Source organism: Lissotriton vulgaris, chromosome 4_1 (assembly GCF_964263255.1).
Source record: "Lissotriton vulgaris chromosome 4_1, aLisVul1.2, whole genome shotgun sequence".
Classification (NCBI taxonomy): Eukaryota; Metazoa; Chordata; class Amphibia; order Caudata; family Salamandridae; genus Lissotriton; species Lissotriton vulgaris.
In genome coordinates, this window is record NC_141691.1 from 1540875874 (window position 1) to 1540896446 (window position 20573).

The window sequence follows — 20573 nt, forward strand, 5'->3', positions numbered from 1 at the left end:
TTCCTTACCACAGGTTAAAAATAGAGTACTGAAAGTCGAAAGTACGTGGCAAGCTAATACTCCTTCCCAAATGTTACAAATGTTACAGTACCACCAGAACCGAATTAGAGAAGAACACGAACATGAACAGAGACGTATGAAAGACACGAAAATGAAAGTACTAGTTGCCCAGTCCGTCCCAGCAGATGGTCAGAAGAGGGGTACGACACAGACTAGTCCTCCCGCAGTTCCTGTTAAAGGGAATTGCAACTACTGTAAACAGCCAGGTCACTATATAAACGAATGTCCGGTTCTAAAATACAATATTGCTACAGGCAGGACGAAAGAAAGACCGCGTCCACCACCTAGAACAGAACATGTTCCACAGAATATTCCACAGAATACGCAACCTCCCCAAAATGCACAACAGCAGACAGTAGCTGTACCCCGGCCCCAACCCATTGCTGCCACGCAACATGTCACACAGCAAATGTACCAGTATGCACAGTCAGATTACCCCGATTATCAGCAGTATACATGAAACAGCCTAGAGAGGGAGGTTGGCTTCCCCCTTATCGAGGTTCCTGTAGATCAAGAGGGTCCCTATGTACATAGTCAGGTATTAGGGAAAGACAGAAAATTTTTGATTGACACAGGGGCGAGCAGAACTACCATCAGTCACGACGAGGTTCCAGGGGCACCCCTCTCAGGCTCACAGAATGTTTCCCTTGGATTTTCAGGAAAGCCTATTGTTAACGAAGTGTCAAAGCCAGTTCCCCTTGCAGTTGGTCCATTGTCTCGTACTACAGATTTGTTACTTACGAAATCATGTCCTGAAAACTTGCTTGGTATTAAAACATTGAAAGCACTAGGAGCAGTGATATGTTGTTCTCCGGAAGGAGTAAGATTGTTTTTACGTGACTTTAAAGGTCATTATGTGTTGAGAGATTTTGATCCTAGATTGCAAAATGTACCACAGCATTTATGGGCGCAAGGTCCAACTGATGTAGGTTGTATGCACATTACTCCCTATCGTGTCACACTTAAGCAAGGAGTTGTACTGCCCCGAATCCGACAATACAAATTGCCACCCGAGGCTGTAACAGCCGTACTGAAAATTATTGACGAGCTCATTGCACAAGGAGTAGTTGTAGAAACTGACTCCAATGTATGTAATTCTCCAATCATTCCGATTCTTAAACGAACTGATCCAAATGCACCTCCAGTCTACAGACTGGTGATCGACCTTCGAGAACTGAATAAATGCATAATACCACAGTACCCAGTAGTCCCCGATATTTCTTCCCTATTGACTGCCATTGATTCCGAAGCTGCGTTTTTTACCGTAATAGATCTCAAAAACGCCTTCTTTAGTGTCCCCATTCATCCGGAAAGCCAGTACCTTTTCGGATTCTGTTTAAATGGCCGAAGCTTCAAATTTGCACGTGCACCTCAAGGGTTCACAGAAAGTATAGTATTTACAGTCAAGCTCTGAAACGACAACTAGACAGTATTCACATGCCTGCTGACACTGCACTGCTGCAATACGTTGATGACTTGTTAATTACAGCACGGACCAAACGTGACTGCGAACGCGCATCACTGACAGTCTTGTATTTTCTGGCCGAAAAGGGGCATAAAGTGTCCCCTTCGAAGCTGCAATTCTGTGCCCAGCAAGTGGTATACATTGGACACTTGCTGTCCAAGAGGGGTAGACAGTTGACACCAGATCGTATCCAGTTAATTGCACATCTGCCACAACCCAAGACACAAAAGGAAGTACGGGCCTTTATTGGTCTCACTTCTTACTGCAGACAATGGATTCCTCAGTATGCATATCTAGCCAAGCCACTCATACAGTTGACAACACAGGAGGCAGCGACTTCGACTGACCTCCCTTGGACTCAGGAACATACACAAGCTTTTAATGACTTGAAGAAAGCTTTATGTCAAGCACCTGTTTTAGCAACACCATGTTACAGTAAACCTTTTACACTTTTTTTCACAGAACGCGATGGCACAGCATTATCTGTTCTCACACAAGATCAAGCAGGACACCACAAGCCTTGTGCTTATTTTTCTAGTACATTGGATCCAGTGGCCCAGGCCTTGCCTGCGTGCTTAAAATCAGTTGCAGCAACAGCTCTAGCTATCAGACAAAGCGATTCAATAGTGTTAGGACATCCCTTGACAGTACAGGTTCCACACTCCGTGGAAGTTCTCCTGAACCGAACCCAGACTCAACACTTGACCATAGCACGACTGACAGGATATGAACTGACACTGTTCCAGCCACACATAGAAATCAGACGTTGCAACATACTCAACCCTGCCACATTGTTACCCTCCATTACAACTGATCCAGCACCACATGACTGTGTGGAAGTCATTAATACCGTGACAAAGCCCAGACAAGACTTGACAGACATTGCATTGCCCGATCCAGACCTGACACTTTACGTGGATGGTTCATGTATGAGAACAAGTACAGGAGAGTTAGTCGCCGCATATGCAGTGACCACTGAAACTGAAGTCATAGAAACACATCGTATTGACACATTATCTGCTCAAGCAGCAGAGCTCATTGCTCTGACCCAAGCCTGTATACTAGCCAAGAACAAGAAAGTAAATATATACACAGATTCACAGTATGCATTCGGAGTCGTTCACGACTTCGGTGTTCTCTGGGAAGAAAGAGGTTTTTTAACTTCTCACGGTGCCAAGATACAACATGGTCCCCTCATTCAAGCCTTGTTAGAAGCAATACATTTGCCTACAGCCATAGCCATCATGAAGTGCAAAGCACATACTAAAGTCACCAACACTATTTCCCAGGGTAACGACCTGGCAGATCGAACAGCCAGACTCACAGCTCAGACTCAGACAGACATACCGCCTGATCCGACAAAGACTGAAGTAACTTCACTGACACATTGCATGACAGTTAAGGATCCCACACTAGATGTACTCGACATACAGACACATGCAACCCCAGACGAAATCAAGAAATGGACTGAACAAGGAGGGATCCAGACAGATCAGGGATGGATGACGAAGGGAAGAGCCACATGGTTCCTCCCCGACTCTATGGTTCAAGTTATCATTAACACAGCACATAGTCCAGCACACTTAGGAGAAAAAGCCATGTTAGACAGTTTACAGAATCTTTGGTTCAACAAGCATTTACGTGCAGCAGCGAAACAGAAAGTGCGTACTTGCATGATCTGTTGTCAGTTCAATCCAGGCAAAGGTATCCCCGTGGAACAAGGTGGATTTCATCCTCCTGACCATCCTTTTGAAGTCCTCCAGATGGATTATATCCAGATGGACAGATGCCGAGGATTCAAGTATGTCCTCGTAGTTGTATGTGCCCTTTCCCGATGGACAGAAGCATATCCAGTCCCAGATTACACTGCTGTAACCACTGCCAAACAACTGGTCCGAGAATTTTTCCCGCGATACGGTTTGCCCCGTGTCGTGTACTCTGATAATGGTCAGCCATTCTCGTCCGAGCTCATGAAACAGGTATCACTCCTGTTAGGTTACCAGTGGAAATTCCATTGCGTACAACACCCTGAAGCCGCTGGTCTCGTTGAGAGACATAATCAAACCCTGAAAACACGGTTAGCGAAGGTCTGTGCAGAAAAAGGTGTAGATTGGATAGTAGCCTTACCAGTTGCCCTCTTTTACATGCGAATGGTAGCCCATTCTAGAACTGGATTGTCCCCGTATGAAATAATTTTTGGACGTCCCCCAAACATGTGGGGTACGCCTATGCCCCGAAGAATAACTGATGTTGACAGTACTATGCTGACAGATTACCTAGCTTCCTTGATGTCTTCACTACTATCTTGTCGTTCACAGGTCGCGGCTGCCTTCCCGGACAATACCCAGGTGAAACCGCATGAAATCGTTGCAGGAGACCTGGTCTACGTCCAAAATTTTGACCGATCAAGCCCTCTAGAGCCCAGGTGGAAGGAGCCCAAATTGGTGTTGTTGACGACGAGGACCGCAGTGAAGATAGAAGGCCGGAAGGGGTGGTTGCACTCCAGCCATATCAAGCGATTTCGTGGATTGTGTCCAGAGACTGTAATCAAGGACTGCCCCCTTTCAGACACTGACTCTAAACTCCCCCTGTTAGAGAAAACTCCGCAGCAGGAGTACCGAGCCAAGTTGAGGTCTAGTAAGTCAGACAGCGTTTAATTGTTTAAGTCCCAAGTAGTCAGAGAGATAGGCGAATTGAAAAGAGAGACAAATATTGCAAAAATTTGCACAGCCGATGCGTTATCGCATTAATTTTTATGTTTCTTCTGAGTCTTACGATCATATGCATAAGTTTAACGCTACATGTTTTCTTTCCTCTTGATTCTCATGTACATACTTCCTCTAATGACACTGTAGAGCACACTTTCAGCGACCTGCCCCCCCACGAACTGTCCTATCGATTAGCAATGCGCAATAATACATTCATTCGTATGTTACACCATTCTCACCAGACCAGCAATGCCACCAATTGCTGGGTATGTGGCCGACTCCCTCCCTATCAGAAATACAAGGGAGCTCTGCCCCTCTTTCCTTATCCGTTTACACATAATGGTTCGTGTGGTGCATGGTTTACTTTAATGTCCTCCCTAGATAGTAAGTCCACAGTTTCCCAAGGCGATTGGATTTGGGGGAACCTGAATACAGTTATGAATAAAATATGTTTCCCAGACAAGGAAGGTCTTCCCCAAAGGACAGGGACCAATCTAGAAAATGAAGTGTATGGATTAGGTAATTTTACACTTAACCTCATGATTCTGAATGTGCAGTCTGAGACTAATTCGGACTTGCCGTTTATTACAGTTTTGCCAGTGAAAGGCGAATTATGCGTCAGAAAGAATGGTTCAGTACATCTAGGACACAGTGATTGTAATACTGTGGTCGAATTCAGTGATAAAGGAAAGTCTACTTTCAAAGCCTCCCGTCATTCTTATTTTATATGTGGTCAGACAGCTTATGTACGTCTGCCATTGGATTGGGATGGGACGTGTTATATCGCGTTCCTATTGCCACCTGTTTTCTTAGCCCCGCCTGATTATCATCGAAATTCGCATCTTGTACATGTGAGACATAAGAGAGACCTTCCTCCCGTTATCGATTATTCTGAATCAGCATGGGATCAGTATAAGGATTATATAAAAGGATATTTTTGGTTCATAGGTCCCGTCCAAAATAGTAAGATAATACGAAGATTGACCAGATCTTTGGAAGCAGTAGTGAACGAGACTACTTTTGCTTTAGGTAACCTGACTGAGGAGCAGTCTGCTATGAGACTTGTTGCTCTTCAAAATCGCCTTGTCCTTGACGTCATCCTGGCCGATAGGGGCGGGACTTGTAGAGTCATCGGATCCAGTTGTTGCGTGTTTATTCCTAATAACGCGCCATCCGTGTATAAAGCAATAGCAAGGCTTCATAATATAGCTCACCTGATGCACCAGAATCCAGACACTTGGACTTGGTCCGGTTGGCTTTGGAGTGTGATATCCGCCTGGGGATGGAAATTGTTGTCATTCCTAGGAATTATACTACTCATAGTATTCAGTTGTTGTCTCTGTCTGCAATGTGGGCCAGCGATTTGCGGCTTGTGCGCCACAGATTGTATTCCCCGTCCAAGTACACGTTCCCGTTCCCGAATAAAGAAAGAAGAACAAATGATGCTATATGAACAGATAGATGATCTCATGAACATAGATATATCCTAAAGGGTGTAGTAGGGGCCAAGGAGGGAATGAGGTAATAGAAATTTTCAGGTAGCTAATGTGTCCCCCACTCGCACCCCATCCATGCACCCATGTTCCTTGTATGTCGTGTAACTTCCTTCCCGTACATGCTAGAAAGACGCATATGCATTTGCGTCCAACGTTAACATATCAGTTATATAGTTCTCCAAGAAAATCCCGTTAATTAGGCTTCTAGGCCTATGGTGCCAACGTCTTTACATGGTACACTTTTGAATCTCGCACACGTTTTCTCCATGTTTCCTGGCTCCATCGAGCTAGGCCCTTAATCGAGGCTCCGAGTCTCTTCTGTCTCTGAAAGCTGCAGTTTAGGTATGCATCCCTGACCTCTGCCTTACTTCCTGCCCAGCGAAGTGGTGCCTGGCTCAGCCTGGCCTGCCTGCCAAAATAATATTTTGCCTACAGGTTATCAGCTCAGCCTCCTCGAAAACACATTCCAGTCTAGTGAAATAGGTAAACATATTCCCGGCTGCAGAACAAAGGGCCCGGCCTTCCTGTCCTCCTTGCAAGTGATTTACAGAACCCGTTACCATGGTAGGCCCATGGCCCCGCGCATTGCACCAAGACACGTATGCACGCACTAGCATTCAGTATTGAACGGCCTCTGTCCGAGAGACCTTTTACTTCAGACGACACATCCTCCAAACATGAGATACCAGATATGCTATAGGTACAGGTCGTTCTGACATCCCAGACACCAGTCTCCTCTACTAGTGCTAAAGTCAAATCCCCCAGTTCTCCCCAGTTACACGTCATGCTCAGTTGCGCGCGCATCTAGGCCAAAAGTTTCTGCTGATCCTGCAAACTTTCTCTATGCATCCACCCACTTGTGACGTTTCTTGTGACGTTTCTCTGACATGTCCAGTGCACGCCCATGTGTACGCCTTCTTACACGCCTCCTGTTACGCACATGTGTCCTTATCTCTCTCGTTTCACCTGTTACGCCTACTGTATTCATTTCAATTATACTGTTTCACTATATATAATGTGTGATGTTAATAAAACGTTGAATATCCCTTCCTGAACTTTAGTGGTGATGGAACATGATGTCCTGTTCCTCGAGGATCATAATTAAAGCCCGTAAGACTCAGATACCACGGACTCTGCCTCTCATTTGATTGAGCTATCCTTATTGATATTTAATGTATGGAAAAATAGTCCGGTAATTTTATTTAACACACCATAGTGCCCTTAAGTGACATCTTTTCTCTGATTGTCTACAAACAGGACCAAAATACAGCCCACATAGAACAAAAACACCTTCCCCGACTTCTTTCAAACCCAGGGTGGGTGGGTGGGTCAAAAACAACACCACCGCTCCTTCACTCGCAACGAGTGATGTCGCCCTTCCTCTCCCTCCCTGCGCCTGGACAGCCCCTCCCACCCTCCCGATCCCCCAATCAGGTCGCATGAGGATATCCCTTGTGCGAAATACCCCAGGGGCCATCGGCTCATGCCCAGTCCCCCTGGGGCCCATCGCGCAAATAAGGACTCTCACACGACTCTGCTTTATTAGCATAAAAGGTCACTTTTATTACTAGGACAGCCAAAGACAGACCCCGCAACATTAACTTTATTCAACAATACCTTGTACTATTTTCCCCAAAACCTTTTTCCAATTGTATACATTTCCTTTCCCCAATGCTTTATTCTTTGCAACAATCCATAACTTGTTTTCCATATCCAGCAGTATTATTTCCATCTTTCCTTTTCTTTCCCACCTCCCCTCCCAACCCCTCCCCCTAGAGAAAGGATGAATCCGCTCTAGATTATCCTATCCCTTAAAACACGCCACCCAGGAAAACCTTTGGAGCTTTCCCGCCCCACCCAAACACTTATCATAACCCAATTGGCGCCAATGTGTTTCCATTGCACATCTTTTGAGCAAAGCCTTTTTTTTTTTATATTTCTTTCTGTGAGCACCATAAATCCACGCACCACAAGTTAGCTAATGCATCCCACAGTTCCATGAGATAGTATGCTTGGCCCATCTGTGACAGGTGTAAACCATCACTTCGCAATAAATGAAGCATTTCGCTGGTAAAATGCTCATGAGCCAGTACCGTGATACCCATAGCTGTGCAGAAATTTTTTTGCGCTCTGTTCAACTTGCGGCAAGCTTTCTCAACAGCCGCATGCACACGGGCACCTCTCCATTGATTTCTGTACAAGAATTCCGTCCAAACCACCCGCGTACCCACCCAATTGTCTTTAATTACCGCTAAATCCAGCTTCATTGGCTTAATGAGCGTTAATCCAGACAAGTCCACCAGATCGTTTTCACCCAGGTGTATTATTAACAAATCTGGAATTCCCCAAGCCGCAGCTAGTTTGGATAGCGAGGGAAATAAATCCTTCCATTTCATGCCCCCCACACCTTTCCATAACACCTCATGTTCTTTGCTATACAAACCTAAACCTCGTCCACAAATTTGCTGTTCAGCAAAAATTGCTGCCCATTTAACTATGGAATGTCCAACAATCCAAGTCCTCTTTTTGCGAGGGAAATCCAGAACTCGACCTATGATACAAAAACTAACATTACTACTATACAACAGTGACAATTGACATTACAATCTCACATATCTGTAGCAACAATTAGATTTCCATCTCCTTATGTGTTGTAAATCTTCCTTCCCCCAACCCAACCTAGCAGCTTCCGTAGCTGCGCCTATTCTAAAAGAGTGAATACCAAAACTTTTTGGATTCACCCCCACCAATGACAAAGTTTTTCTCAGGACTGCCAAAAATTGAAAACAAGTCAACTGCTCTTTTTTCTTATGACAAAATATTGTTCCCTCCCGAAACACTGCCGACTTTAGAAAAGATTCCCATTCTTCCACAGGGCAACAACCCCCCACCCCACTCCTTCCCAATCTCACCCACATCCCACTCCCCATTTGGTCTGTCTTTGACTGTCTCAACTTGATCTGCAAAATCTCCCCCCCAGAATGTGAATATCCGATGTCTGAATCCCAACTTGGTTCCGCAACCCCAGTAATTCCGAGATGCGGAACGCTCCAAAGAACAGCCACACCATACATAACCTAAAACGAAACAATTCCCATTCATTATAACAACAAACGGGCAGGACACCTAAAATCCGTTGTAACAATTCAAAGGTAATGGGATCCCTCAACTGTTTTGTATGCCATTAGTTTTTTCCAAAGCCTTTCAACATTTTTCTCAAAAGGAAACCTATCCGAACCTCTTTCCCCAACAAAAGCTGGCTATAAAATGAAATACCTGCCAGCTTGCCTGAAATCGTCGTATGGGACAAACCCTTGTCCATCAAATATAATACAAACTCTAACATAAACTGTTCGCTTTCCACTGCTGTACCGTCCATCTCACGCTGCAAAGCATAGCATAAAAACCCAGACCACGCCAGCTGGTAACTTTGTCTCGTGGATTCCGCTAATGACTGCTCAACCAGCTCTGCAATCCTCAGTCCCCCAGGTCCCAAATGCTCGAAGGGATCGCTGTCTTGTGTCTGTCTGCTCTGGGTGCCAACTCCCGGAACCTCTGCCACTGGCAACGAGATAAAGCGTCAGCAATTGAGTTGTTCACCCCAGGAATATGCTTTGCCTTAAAAACAATATTCAACTGAAGGATTCGCAACATGAACGCCCTCAACAATTGTAGCACCCTCACATCCTTTGCCCGTTGCCCATTGACCAGACTCACCACTGCCATGTTATCTATATGAAACAAAACACAGCGATCCTTAAATTCCTCACCCCAGACATGCAGTGCAACCAAAAGTGGAAAGAATTCTAAGAAAGCGATACTACGACCTTGTTCCAACCAGTGCGTCGGCCAAAGATCCGCACACCACCGTCCTTCCCAGAACAAACCAAAACCCAAGGCTCCAGAGGCGTCTGAGAAAATTTGAACTTGCCACACAGTGTCTTCATCCACAAAATTGACAGACACTCCATTAAAGTCATCCAAAAATCTCAACCATATGCAAGTCCTCCTTGATTTTGTTTTTCAAGCGTATATGATGATGAGGCAATGAAGCCCTCGCCATTGCAAAACCCAAGTGCCTGCAAAAGGTCCTACCTGCTCTAACTACTCTGCATGCAAACGTAAGGTAACCCAGAAGCCTCTGGACCTGACGCAGTTGTACTTTCTTTGCACCAATGATTTCCTGTAGAAAAGACCTGATCTCTTGCACTTTAGCCAAAGGCAAGCGAGCCACCATTGCTGTGGTATCAATCTCTATACCCAAAAATACCAATGTTGATGTCGGACCTTCCGTCTTGTCCTCCGCCAAGGGCACTCCAAATTCGCTTGCCATATCCTGGAAGCAGGCCAAGACCTTAGAACATTGTTCAGTACCAGCTTCCCCAACAAACAAAAAATCGTCCAAATAGTGGCAGACTGCTGAATGCCCGGAACGACGAATGACACACCACTCCAAAAATGTGTTAAATGTTTCAAACAGGGAACAAGAAATTGAACATCCCATTGGTAACACACGGTCCACATAGTATGCCTCTTCAAAGTACATACCCAGCAATTCAAAATCCATGGGATGTATGGGTAACAGACGAAAAGCTGCCTGAACATCGCATTTTGCTAGTTCCGCTCCTGCACCAGCCTTGCGAACCATCTGCAACGCATCGTCAACTGACGAATAAGACACAGCAGAGTCATCCGTCGAGATAAAGTAATTTACTGACTGCCCTTCCAGCCAAGACAGAGTATGAATAAGCCGAAACTCACCTTGGGCCTTCTTAGGAATAACTCCAAGAGGCGACACCATCAAATTTGACAAGGGGCAGTGTGAAAAAGGTCCAACTATTCTACCTAATTCCAGCTCTTTTTGCAACTTGCACTGTACCACCTTAGGCAATTCCTTCGCTGATTTGAGGTTATCAGCCCAGCGCCACACTTTAGGACCTTGATACCCAATTCGAAAGCCCAGCCTGAAACCCCAAATCAGTTTAACTGCCGCCTCAGTATCCGTGTACATCTCCAGGTACTGCATCATCGCTTGCAACTTAATTGGGGTAGGAGCCTTTTGGTATAAGAGGCGGCAGTGCACCACGTCCCCTCTGTCCCCTCCCATGGTCTCCGTGTTGTTGATTAGGAAAGCACTGGAAGATGGCATGTCTACCCCCACACTGTGCGCATTCGTGCTTGAACTTACAATATTGGCGCACACAGGAACCTCTATTGAAACCCCAACAAGCTCCCGTGGTAGGCAACTGTCCTCTCCCCAACTCCCCATCGTGGTGGGATGCTGCAGAAAGGGCCGATAAGTTATTGGTAAACCACTGGCCGTATGAATCGTGTTAGAAGCCGAGTGCCCCGACAACCATTGCAACCACAACTCCTGGTCCACTTCACCCCACGGTTTATCGTTAAAGAGACTCACCCTAGCCCGAAACTCCTCATCATAATTCAACCAAGCATAGCCCCCCGCCTGTAAATGTGCCCTTCTGATGATATCTATGTATTTAAAAAGTGAAACTGCCCTTTCAGGATAACGCTCACAATAAACACTGGTATAAATAATGAAGGTAGCTGTCCAATTCTCAATCGTTTTTGCACTTTGGGGCGGCGGGACAATTCCAACTCCTCCTCCTTAGACCCTTCCCTGGCTTGTAAATCACTATTCAAAAGTCGGAAAATATCCACATAATCGTGGCTCCAAATCCTCTGCCTCGTTCTCTGAGACAAATGGGTGCCCAAGGGCATAGCCACCCCCATATATGGCAATTTAGTATGGCTAATCCTTGGATTCTCACTGTGCACTGAGCTAGCTACTGATGACACCGGGCTCCCCCTCCTTCCTTGTCCTTCTGCCCCCCAGGCTCCGAAGTTGACTGCGGCCTCTCCAGTGCCCCTGCACCCAACTCTTGACCTTTTGCCAACACCCCATTTCCGCCCTCCACAGGCGCAACTCTTGGTCCGCCTGCCAACGCCCGTGTCCACGCAGCCCACCAGTCTGTCTTACCTGCTGGTAGCTGTGAAGCCCGTTGATGAAATTCTTCCAGACCATCACGCTGATGATGTCCGCCATGTTGCCTACGCTCCGTTGAGAGAACCGCTCCAGATCTCTGAAATACACTAGCAGAGGTGAATTGGCCTTCCCCCCTCCCTCCCGACACCTGGCCGCCCAAACCAGCCGCCACCTCTGAAGACACCCCAACCTTTGGACACATGTCATTTTCTTTATCCCAATCCTCATAATCATTATAATGCACATTTCTGAAGTCAGTAATTTCAAAACTCATACCTGGCCTAACGCCAGACGCAATGTCAACATCCTGATATATTACCTCAGACTCAGGCCTCCGTGTAAAACGCCTAGTCGCTGGGCTAAAATCCGCACCAGATCCGCTGCGAGATACTAACCCCACCCCCAAAGCCGCACTTTGCTTCGCAGTGTTAGGAAAAGAACTCTGAACCTCAGAATTAAGCCCAGAGTCCCCTATAAAGTTCCCGCAGCTCCAGTGAGGAACCGCTTCATACCTACCTTTTACCTGCTTTGCTGGGGTACCAGACAATTGTTTCCTGCGTATCTCAGCATGGTTCACCCAAACTCATTGACCTTGCTGTGGACCCAAACCAGACTCAAAATTCATTTGAGGATGCCGAATTGGAGGCCTAGATTCCGGAAACACCTCAAAACTTTCAATGTCTTGACCGCTAACACCACTCTCACCCCGGCCCCCCCCAACCCTGATTTTCCCCAACTTGCTGATCCCACAAGGCTCCTCCAACCGCATGGCAGTCATACATAACACCAGAAGAATAGGGTTCTTCATAACTAAAGTCTGTGTCATTAAAAGCTTTCGGGGGGCCTCTAGGATGAGGCGCTACAACCTCTTGGCAGTCAGCAAAATCACACTGCTGCATTGGTTCAGCCGAAGCTCGCTCTCCCCCCATGGAGCCTTCACATTCCACCACCTCCAATTGCCCATAGTCTTCATCCTCACTGTCACTTGAATAGTCTACTAAATTATTCTTCTGCCCAATAAAGCAAACCTGAGGTGCAATGTCTACTCTATTGCTTACTCTGGATACCGCAAAAGACCTTTGAGGCATTTCTCTTGACAACGCCTTATCACCATGCAAGACAGACACATCTGGCGTCTGTGACGTTTTTTCAAAACCAGCACCGATCCCCCTGCAAGAAGCCTCTTCATTTAACTGGATATGGCTCATTCGGGTATCAAAGGTACAACTGGCTCTACCTCCTCGCCTCCCATCCCGCTTCCTGGCTTGCGGTGCAAATACAAGCTGACCTCCCCTCACCACACACGGAGCAGAAGCAGAACGCAGTGGTGGGGGCTTCTTCCCTCGGCTGCCCCTACTCGAAGATCTCGCTCTCCTTGCTCGAACAGCTGGGACTTTCTCCACACACATAGTCTCTGAGGAAGTACCTGCTACACACCTGCTACACACCTGCAGGCGGCAACAGCGCGACCCACTCCTTCCGCTGCTAGGCGACGAGGACGCTTCACTTCAACAGAAGTGTCAACCATAGCGCCGGGCCGTAATAAATCTCCAGGGTCCTATGACCATTTTAAGATATGGTACATTTGAACTGATAATAATTGAAAGATTGAGAAAAAAACAATACAAGATGAAGCCACCACCGAGACCCACAAACTACGAAGCATTAAATATTTGGGGGAAAACAGCACATGCGTAGGAAATAGTGAAATGCCCGAATAAAACTAGAAGAGCAGTGCTTAATCATGCACATACGTTATGGGATGAGGAGCAACAGAGATGAAAGAAAGCTACAGTCAAAGGGATTAGACTGTATCCAGCTATTACTAATGAAAAAACAGAGAAGATGAAGAAGACCAAGACACAGGGAAAAGATGATGAGTGTGCTAGAAAGAAATCAGATTCCCAGAGTGATTCAGGAGATGAAATTATGGATGCTTTGTTAGGCAAGCATCCACCACTTTATGTGGCCCCTGTAACAAATGCTAAGAGTACTTTGCCATCTAATGTGACAGGGGCTACAGACCCTGTTGACCCGAATATGATTCAAATTGAAAGACCATTAAAATTGACACAGCCTATTTTACAACCTGCTATACCTAATGTTGTGTCTGCACAAATTTACAATGTTCCTAGAGTGATGCCTCCAGGTATTACGACCTCTATTGTAACTGTACCTGCAGCTGTTACAAGGGTTATAACTGCACAGCGATTAGGGATTCTATCAACAACTGATCTGATTAATGTTGCTTCAAATGCAGTAGTTCAAGGAGGAGCACATGTGACAGGGTTTATCCTAACATCACAGAATGTACAGATTGTTGCTTGGACACCATCACAAATAGTTCAATCATTGAGAGAAGGGAGAAGGATTTTCTTCGTGACACCAATAACACAGGGTGAAACCAACCTATTTCAAGACAGGGTTTTGCCCCATGGTTTGAATAAATAACAGAGAATAAAAAGGCAGAAAGTCAGGTTCCTATTAAACAGCAGTTAAAGAAGAAGAGACCATTAAAAGTCCGGGAATACAAATAGATTGGAAGAGATAATCTGAGCATGTAAATCAGTACCAAGAGAAAGAGCTGATATACTTGAGCAAAGAAATTACTAGACGTGCAGTGACTATTCATGATAAATTAACTGAATTAGCTAGACAATATGAAAATATTTCAAAAAGCATTCCATTTCAGAAAGGTTTCAGAGTTCAATTTGTTGATGAAGCTATTGAGACAATGCATTCTTCAGGAGTGCGATTACACATCACTGAATTATTAAAATGCGTTTGCGGATGGAGTGAAGTTGATAAATTAGAATGGAAATGGGCAAAGAAGAATAAAAAGAAACAATTTGAGGCAGTAGAAGAAATTATTATTCTGTCAACAGATGAAGGAGACGCTTCAGCTTATCTGTTGAGAGAAATACCAGGTTGAGGGTATATTCATGTACCATGGAGCAGAGGAAATCTTGCAATATTTACGAATAATTTTCCAAAATTGAGAGATAAGCCTGTACAGTGGTATTCAAAAGTGCTGTGGATTGATTTGAATATGCAATGTAATTGGAAATCCCAAATCTTGAAAAGTGAAATGATCTTACTCGATAGTGCATGTGCGATCACCAAAAAGTACAATGCAACCACCCCAGATCCGTTACCCCAGCAATCAAGATGTACAGGGCAAAAGCACAAGCTGCAGCCCTGTATGGGGCAGACATTTGGAGATTAGGCTGTACAGGATTGCAGAACAATTTCATGGGATCTTTATTCAAATTACCCAAAAGTACACCAATTTGTATTTTGAAACGGAATAAAAAAAAATCAGTGATATAGCGTCATTAAAACCACAGCTCTTTTTGCTAAGATTGTGGCAGATCCCCAAATTCTACATTTACAGACAAGCAATGGTAGAGAAACAGTAACCTGATCACCTGTTTCAGATACATTAGAACACAACTCTGTGAGCTAGGGATGAGTATGCTCTGGGAAGACCTCACATTGATAATGAATAACACCAGATCAATAATCAAGGAGGTATTCTGAAAAAATAAAATGATAATGTGTCACCGCATCGCAAAAAATGGCAGCCTGGTTGATGACTTTCTGACTTTCAAATCAGTGCTCGCCTCAGAATCATTCATGGATGCATATGTACCCCCCTTCACATGAATCCTATACATGACATGCCTGGGCTATTTGGTAGTAAGTACGTTCACGGCAAAATGGGAGGGAAATCAGGCTAAATCATTGCAATGTGCATTTTGTTCATACAATACTGAGGATGTACCTGTCCTGAACTGATGGCTCCTGATTAGTCAGGAGCCCTTTCTTTCCAGCCCTTGGCCAGGGGTTGGTCCTCGCACCATTCTAGGTAAATATAAATCTGTGTGGTATGTCCATGTGTTGTTTCCCTTTCTCACCCTTCCCAGGTACCAATATCTAGACATTTTACTGAGTCACTAAAGATTTTAGCTTTGATCATTGTTTTCCTCCTTGAGAAGTTGGTAATTGACATGCATTGGTATTTGACTCACAAAATATTGCATAGATAAAGTTGTAAAAACTCTCGCAAGTCTGTGGTCATTCAAAAAAATAAGGTTAAATTTTACTTTTATGCATATTATGCTAGCAACCAGATCTATCAACCAGAGGAAATGAAATACTAAGGTATTAAGGTTTGGTAAGGAAAGGTGTACAGGTAAATTATAATTCAAGTCAGATATAATCCTGAACCTAAGCGCAGAATTGCCAGCTTATTGTGTGATTATTTTATGGTCCCAGGTGAGTATGGTGTTTTCAGAAATAACCCACGCTGGTAATCTTGCGTCTTCAGCACCATCATTATTGGTTGGTGACATAAATGATTTGCTCGACAAAATAAAACAGAAAGCAAATTGTAGTGATATAGGATGCAATAAGGGGCATATTTCCAAGCCCCTATTGACACGGGAAAATCACTTTTCATGATGTTCCTGTTGTGATAGGGACTTCGCCTTATTTACAAGGCAGCATTAAGCGACTTAGTGTGGATTAACGCTGCCTTGTAAATAAGGCCCCATTTCACGTTGTGCTTAGTGTGAAAGGGGAGGATAATGGGTGATGCTGTGGGTTCCCACCGCAACACCCATTAATTCTGACGCTGCCCCCTAATACTAGGGAGTCATAAATAGGAGGCAGCGCCAGCATTAAGACAAGGGAAAACCTGGTCTTACTCTGCTGCAACAAGGAGAAATGTTTAATTTCTCCTCAGTTTTTCTGTTTTCATGTGTACTACATTGTGCAGCACACCTGGAAACAGCAAAAGGCCAATGATTGCTTATGTGCAGTAAGGTCCCACTGTAAACAAATGCTGTTTTTGAACTTCTATGTGTGCTGCATTAAGCAGCACACATAGAAGTTACAAAACAGCTTGTAAAGACTGTTTATGTGCAGGAATGCGGACCTTCTCGCACATAAACAATCTTCCCCTGCATGTAGACACTCTTGCACTATGGTGCAAGGGTGCCTGCGTTGGTGCTTGGCTGCTAAATGTAACACCAGCGCAGGGGGAAACGCAGGCCGCACCATATTCTTGTAAATATGGTGCAGCCCTGTGTTTCTGAAGTGGCAGAGTGAGACGCTAAGCCAGGAAGACTGACGCCTCACTCCACCACTTCCCTTGCAAATATGGCCCTAAAGGTTATAGTTGGAAGAGAAAAGTGTTACTGGTCCACACACTGTTTTGTAGGATTTAAATAGTTAAGTGATAACAGAGAAGTAATATTGAGATGTATCCAATACTTTTGGAGAAAGACCCTTACCCACATATCGTGGCATGCTACATCATAGGGTCCTCCTCATGGTTAGGATCATTGATTTAAATGCAAAGACAGTTGTTTGAGCAGCAGAAATTGGTTTTAATTTAAAAAGGCCTCTGTTTACCAGCATCAGGGTTAAACTCCTGCTACTCATTCTGTATTTGCGATGGATCTGTGGTGTTGTTTTAATGACAATGAGAAGCTATGCATCACATCAATTAAAATCGCAATCACTAATCTATTTTCAGTCAATTATGAGAGTTTGATATGAATTAAAATGTTTTAATAATTAAATCCTTTTGTAAATCATCTTTATTAGCTCACAAGTTAATTCGTATTAATCTCAATTAACAATATATGAAAAGAAATTGAAAATCAAAATTAGCTAACAGATCATATAATAAATGCATTAAAGTGCGTTCCATTAAGGAAAGAAACCAATGAGAAAATGGAATCAGTCAGAACCCATAAACAGTTCTAGTTCAAAAGAGTGCGATATAAGCATAAATCTTCATGATTTAAGTCCGCTCACTTGATCAAAAATTTATGAAGCAGAAATTCTCTTAAAGAGAGGTTCAACAAACTCTAGTAGAGTCTAAAAGTGACTTTGTGAAACCACAGGTTCCCAGGTTGGTGAGACTCTTTGTCATTCTTTACCCATCCCTTCTTCTTGCTGTTGTGTCTCTTGCCATTTTGCTCCTTGCAAAGACTAGCTTGTGATGATTCCATCACCAGTGCTCCTGATTCTGGTTGATAGAAGACTAACGTTTCATATGGACTTCTTACTCTCTGAGCAGGTGATGCATTTACTCAGTTTGGTACTAAGGCACACGTGATGAGAATCATCTGGTAGGGGCCTTTCCATCTCGGTTCTGACCAAGATGTACAAACAAGTTACTTGACTACCAACCAGTCACCAGTAGCGCTCTAGCTTTCCCTGGTTATAAGAGCTGATTCCAGCCCGGATGCACCATGCAGCGCAGATAGCCCTGAGCTTTTAAATGTAATACATACAGCACCAATTTAATTTGACTCCTGTTTCTTTGGCGGTTTTTATCTTTAATTAAATCTAATTTAACTGGTGTTCAGTGCCTTCCGGTCCCCTGCAGTCTTAGACTGTTTGCTGTGGGGAAAGCATTGTTTCTCTGGCCGCCTCACTTCTAGACCCTTGTTAGAACTCACAGGTATGGCTCTAGCTTTCCTCGGGTATAAAAGTCTATGCCGGCCTGGACATGCGACGCAGCGCAGGTAGCCTTGAGCTTTTAAATGTTATGAATGCAGTAGGAATTTGATCTTGACTCCTGTTTCTTTGGTGATTTTTATCTTTAAAAAAATCGTTTTTTACTGGTGTAAGTGCTTTCCCGTGCACTGTAGTTTTATACTATTTGCTGAGGAGAAGGCATTGCTTCTCTGGCTTTCTCACTTCCAGCCCCTTGTTAGAATTAACAGGCAGCGCTCTAGCTTTACCTGGCTATAAAAGCGGATGCTGGCCAGGACCTGCTGCGGACCGGTGCAACCGACGTGTCGCTGGTGTGCTGAATCCATGCCAAAGGCAAGCCCGTCTGTGTCCCTCAGCTGCTGGACATCGACAGGACCCAGGTCCCCTAGTTCCCTGGACAAAAATGTAACATGAGGATTTTGTTGGAAAGGCGCAGCCTACGCCCTCCCCAGATAAACTGGGGGATTTCATGTTGGAGGCTTCGGGTCTGGTGATGCAGGATGGGAGTAGGAAGGGATTGAAAAAGATTTAAGACTTTGGGGAGTACAGACATTTTAATTGCATGCAGGCGACCCAGCCAGGAGAGAGTAAGGGCTTTCCAAGTTCGCAAATCCTCTAGAACCGCCTTCTTACAGTCCTGCCAATTAATTTGGGACCACGTGGTGAGAGTAGAGGTTAACTGGAGCCCAAGGTAGCGGATAGAATGGGAAGCCCCATGATAAGGGACAAGAGACTGGAGTGTAGGGATCTCTTCCTTAGGAATCGTAAGGTTTAGGGCCCAGGATTCCAATTCAAAGGTCCGTAGTAGAGTCAGGAGGGAGGTGGGTGGGCTGGATAATGTGAGAAGAAGATTGTCTGCCAAGAGGGCCACTTTGTGGTGCTGGCCTCCAAGGGGTATGCCATGAATATTGGGAGCTTGACAAATCAAAATGGCAAGGGGTTCCACAACATGAGAAAACAGCAGGGGGAAGGGAGGTTATGCCTGCCGTGTGCCTTTATATATTGAGATGGGATCAGTGAGTTGACTGTTGACCCGAACCTGAGCCTTTGGTGAAAGGTAAGGGGCCATTATCTGAGCTATCATTAAAGGGCCCAGCCCAATTTTGTGTAAAACTGCCCAGAGAAAGGTCCAGTCCATCTGATCGAATGCTTTCTCTGCATCAAGCGACAGCAGACATGCAGGTATGTTCCAGTGGTGGGCCTTCCCTACCTGGTGCGCCATACAACATACGTTGTCCGCATCCTGACAATGGCAAATGAAACCAACGTGGTCAGGTTCAATGAGGCCAGGTAGATGTGGTTCAAGCCGTTTAGCTAGTATTTTAGGTACATTTTAAGATCCGTATTGAGAAGAGCTATGGGACGGAGTGTAGGGTCCTTGCCTGGTTCAGGGATTAGGGGAATTTCCGCCAGCCCCATGGAGGGGGACAGCCCGGCATTAGCAGTGAAGGAGTTAAAAAGGCAGATAAGGTGGGTCTGAAGCTGTGGTAGAATCATGTGATAAAAGGAGAGGAAGAGGCCATCCCGTCTCAGGGAATTTCCAAGGGGGAGGTCCTTCAAGGCTCCTGTGAGTTCCTCTCAGGTAATTGGGTCGTCCAGTTGTTGAGCATGATGCTGACTTATCAGGGTCCAAGAGCAGGCATCCAGCAGAGTCTGTATTTGGTCGGGTGAGGGCGCTGCTTTCGCATATAGAGACAAGTAATATGTGTGGAAAGCCTTGCATTTGGATGCTTCCTTAGTAGCACGCGTGCCATCGCCACTTTGAATATTAGCAATGTGGGCCTTGGCTGCCCGTGTCCGCAAACACCTAGCCAGGATTGTGCCCAACTTGTCCCCCCTCTTAGTAACGCTGCTTCAGCGCCAGAAGGACCCGCTCAGCTTTGTTAGTTCTGTGAGCCCGCAATTGATCTCGGAGAATGGCCAGGCATCATTTATAGGCGGTTAAGGGGCGTTCCTGGTCAAGCTTTCAAGGGCCTTTATATCTCTAGAGAGATTGTTTTCACTGAGGCGTGCTTCCCACACCTGTGCAATCACTATAGACGGGATATGACCGCAAATTGTGGCCTTGAATGAGTCCCACACAACAGAGAAGGGGGTTTCAGGAATAGCATTGATTTCAAAATAGGACCCAATGGCAGCTCGTCGTTCCACTACATCTACAGGGTCCTGGAGGATAAGTGGAGGAAGGCACCAGCGGGGCGGACAGGGGGCGCTTGCAGACTGATCTCGCAGAAGGAACTCAATCTGGACATGGTCAGAAACAGAGATGTCGGACAGGGAGGCAGATACCGGCTCGCCAATCAGGGTATGTGAGATAAAGATATGAT